This window comes from Nicotiana attenuata, chromosome 1 (genome assembly GCF_001879085.1).
Source record: "Nicotiana attenuata strain UT chromosome 1, NIATTr2, whole genome shotgun sequence".
In the NCBI taxonomy this organism is placed as follows: Eukaryota; Viridiplantae; Streptophyta; class Magnoliopsida; order Solanales; family Solanaceae; genus Nicotiana; species Nicotiana attenuata.
This window is the reverse complement of record NC_031989.1, coordinates 90,349,479-90,354,468: the sequence shown is the minus strand read 5'-3', so window position 1 is coordinate 90,354,468 and position 4,990 is coordinate 90,349,479.

The window sequence follows — 4,990 nt, the reverse complement described above, 5'->3', positions numbered from 1 at the left end:
AAATCTAAGATTAAAGACGAGATAAGTTGGTAAAATATCGCCTCAATCCGACCTTCCAATCTCAAAATATGATCAAATGAGCTCAAAGCCCTAAAAAACAACTTATACGCACTGCCCAGCAGTACCCTACGCGATTGCGGTAGTACCCACGGGAACGCGAAGGTCAATTTTCCCCTAGATCCAGCTATGCTTCGCGAATGCGAAGGTTCACACTGCCCAGGCTTTCGCGAACGCGAGGCTCCCCACGTGAACGCGATCGCCAAAACCCGTCTAATCATGCCAAAGTGTGATTGGCTACTTCTTTCTTTTTGAATGTGATTACATTTATCTGAATCTGATCTAAAATTTGGGCAATACAAGTATTTTCACATAAGCAAGATGTGCATATGATCAAGTAATTGCATCAAGTCATATAATCTAGTCATTTTCTCTTACGCATGTTTTCAATTTTATATGTATAGCTTATTCTGGAAAGTAAGGCAAGTAGCCAAGCAATATACTATAGGCATTCTAATCTAGCCCTTGAATTAGAAAGAAACCTCAATTTACCTCTAACCGAATGTTCAAGTTTCCCTTCAATAATCCTTGTAACCAACACTTCAAAATCTATATTTATGGAATTTTAAATAATTAACCCAATCAATCTTGTTCAACACATCTTCTCATTCAAGTTTATATATAACTATTGATGGGGCTTTCTACCACCTTCCACTCATGATTCTCACATATTTTATAATATCTGATCATAATACGTTGTAAAGTTACTAACTTTAATACTAGAAATTAATGAAATTTACCCTGAGCGAAGCCTCAACAAACTCTAGGTTTTGGGTCTTGAACAACTCTTTGGTTCTTGGATGAAAACCTAGGTTTTAAGAACGAGAAGATGTTAAACGATGTTAATCTCTTATTTTAACTTGAATTCATGGCAGGGATCTTACCTTGGACGGATTGGAAAAGCCTCATTTTTTCTCTTAGAAGCCTATTCAAAATACTATAGAAATAGCTAGGTTTCTCCCTACCCAAAATGTTCTTTTATTTTACACGTTTTAAAGTCACAAATGCTAAAATTTAGCCTACCACATCACCCAGGGTGTCACATCAGTGTAATTCTCTTTGGAATTAGATGTCTTCCCTACTACCCTTCAGTAAAAAGATCATAACTTCTTGTAAGAATATTGAAATGGATAAAAGTTTAAAGTTATGGAAACTACATTTATAGAGATTTTATTTAATATATCTCTTAGCTCAATTCATAATAAATTAGGAGATATGATTGTTTGAAGTTATGTTATGTGTGAGTATGTTCGCTTTCTTCTCTTAAACATTTTCTATTTGTTCCAAACTCGATCCGAACATACGCCTAAGTCCAGAATCATCATACGAACCTATTGGAACCCTCAAATCCCTGTTCCGAGGTCATTTACTAAAAGTGTTGACTCAAGTCAAACATGGCCACCTTAGGCCATTATTATGGAACTAAGTATTCCGAATTCAACCCGAGCCTTTCAAAACCAAACCAACCATCCCTCCAAGTCATAAATAGTTAAGGCACATACGAAAAGTCTTAAATAGGGGAACGAGGGTCTATAAAGTAAAATGACTAGTCCGATCGTAACACATTGGTTGCTTGAATTATTAGTGATAACTACGTGCTGTGGGTGGCACATATGTGAGGGGTTGAGCCCATGTGCGTGCACCGAGGTATTATTCATGCTCGGGGTAGTGCTTAGGCTACGATATGCCTTGAATTGATTGCTAAGCTTTATGTTGCTATGTTTCTTATGTTTGTACCCCTTTTGTGAGCTATTTGAATCGTGTTTGAGGTATATAGGTTAATTTCCTTGAATATGATAATTGCTACTTTTGTGACGTAAATTTCCTAATTTTTGCTACGATAGCACACTTTGTACATGGATACACTTAGCATGTAACTTATACCAGTCCATGAGTATGTAATTTGTTAACCATTGTTCATGTACACATAATCTTCTATATCTGCTTTCTGTGTGATATGGATTGGACTAGTCGCACGTGAGTTCTCCGTGCGGTTGTGAATATTGGCACATGAGTTGCCCGTGTAGTTGTGATTATTGGCACGTGAGTTGTTCGTGCAGTTGTGATTATTGGCATCTGAGTTTTCTGTGCGATTGTGATTATTGACACGTGAGTTGTTCGTGCGGTTGTGATTATTGGCACGTGAGTTTTCCGTACGATTGTGATTATTGGTACGTGAGTTGTCTGTGTGGTTGAGTTATGATAGCACGTGAGTTGTCCATGCGGATCCGAGATATTAACGTTATTGGCACGTGGGTTGTCCATGCAACACGTGCGCTATTTGTGCGGTTGATATTATTGGCACATGAGTTGTCCGTGCAGTATGTGGATAAGGATCCATCCCCTAGGGTCACCCTCTCTTGTTTCTCTATTGATTGTGTACACGTGGTACGAGAAAAGCTTATAAGTGGTTTGGTTCAGTTATTGTATTTATGAGGAAAACTGGCCAGTATTTGTTTTGGTTACTGCATTTCTTCTCTACTTGCAATTTCTTTTGGTGCATACATGATTTTGCTGCATCTCTTCTCTATTTGCTAGCTCCGGAGTGTGTACTCACTTTCATGCATGTCTTTTCTATATGAAACTATGGATGGATTATTTAATATTTTATGCATATCTCCTCTATATGATGGATCGTTAACTGAAACAGAGCATGTTATGTTATCTTTTAGCACCGAGGTGGCCTCATCTGTGATTTAAGACTTGATAATATCATTGTTGTATACTTGTGAGATATATGAACTGAACAAGTTATTAGAGATTATCATTAATAATTCTTTCCATTATTACCTCACCGAGGTTAGTTGGAATACTTACTGAGTACATGGGGTCGGTTGTACTCATACTACACTTTTGCACCTTGCGTGCAAATCTTGGAGCTGAGATGCCGTGGATGACGGGAGATGGCATTGAAGATGTACCTGCTTTTCGAATATAGATACCATTTGTTCTTGGTAGTCTTAAATTCTTACTCTGTTTATGTATATTCCAAACAAATGTTGTATTTATTTTCATACCAGCTTTATAAATCTAAATCTTAGAGGCTCATGACTTGTACCGGCTTTGAATTCTCATTATTTTGATTAGAGTTACGTTGGCTGTTGTTGGCTTACATAGCGGGTTGAGTTATGTGCCATCACGACTAGGTGGATTTTGGGTCGTGATATAGATGCATGAGTGGAAAGTTGGTTGTTGTGAAAATTTGAGGATTTTGGCACTATAGACACCATGAGCGGATATTGATATATTGGTTATCAATCATTAATTGCAACATGATCAACGCCTGAATATGGATTCTTCCCTCCGGAGTCAGGTGATTACCCATATTACTTTGAGCCCTATGAGGGTAGGCACCCAGTTTTCTTTTTGGTGCTTGGTTTGGACATGTGGCTAGTGTCAAGCACATAAAATTTATGATGTGAGGTATTGAGAAAGGATCATGAGAATATATATATATATATATATATATATATATATATATATATATATATATATATATATATATATATATACACACGTGCGTGTGTGTGACACATCAAGCGGTTTTATATAAATGATGTTGACATGTATCATGTCTTTATATGAGGATTAAGATATTAATATCTTATTTGATATTCTTTATCTGTAAAGCATGCCTAAATTTTGTATAAACTGTGTTTTGAGCTTTCTTACTCATTGATGATACCATGCTTTATTCCGTATTTTATTTATGCTTTCACCTGATTATTTGATTGTTAGTGAGTGTTGATGTTGATCGCTTGTCACAACTTCTTCGAGGCTAGACTTGATACTTACTGAGTATTGTAGTTTTGTACTCATACTATACTTCTGCATATTTTTGTACAGGTTCTGAGGTTGGTCTTATTAGTGTTCATCCAGTTGAGTAGGAGATCCAGTGGAGACTTCCTGATAAGCTGCTTTACTTGATTCGATCCGCAGCACATGGACTCCCCTCCCTACTTATCTATTTTGTCTATCGAACGTCCTTCTCAGACATACATTGTAGTTCAGTTGACGTATTTCCGACTACTTTCCAACCGAAATTGGTCGGTCGGAAAAAAGTTGGTCAGAAAATAATTTTCGACCGAATCTGTCAGTGATTTCTGACCAAAGTGGTCGCAAATTTCAAAAAGGTCAGACAACCAAATAATTCACATTTCCGACTAAAGTGGTCGGAATTTACCGACTGAATCGGTCGTAATAATACAAATAAAATTAAAAATTAAAAATTAAATTTTATTTAATTTTCAACGAAATCCGTCGAAAACTATTGAATATTATTTTTTTTAAAAAATTTCCGACCGAATTAGTCGGAAATTAATAATTAAAAAGTAAATTTTATTTAATTTTCGACAGAATCCGTCGAAAATTTCTGAATATTAATTTTTTTTTTATAATTTTCGACCGAATCAGTCGGAAATTAGGGAATTTATGATTAAATCTGGGCAGCTGTCCGACTGTTTCCGTCAGAATTCAGTCGGAATTTTGTATAAAACTGGGCAGAATTCTGCCCAATTTCGAGCTACACCACCTGTCAAACCATTACAAACAAAAAAATACCAACCAACAATACATTAACAACAATCTAAACCAACGATACATTAATACAATAATACGAACCAACAATACATTAACACAATCTAAATTAACAATACATTAATAAAATCTAAACCAACAATGCCAACCATTAACACAACTTAAACCAACAATACAAACCTTTAAACCTATCAATTTTGGGCATAAAAACATCTAAATAGTAGCCCACATTCAAGTTTAAAAGCAATACATAAAGTTGTCTCTCACAATCAAGTTTACCAATCAACCAAAATATCACAACTAAACTACTACACATCAGATTCAGTTTGTTCATCCTCATCATCAGATAAATCATGCCCATGTTTACGCATGAATTTCTGCATCTTAACAAATGTTC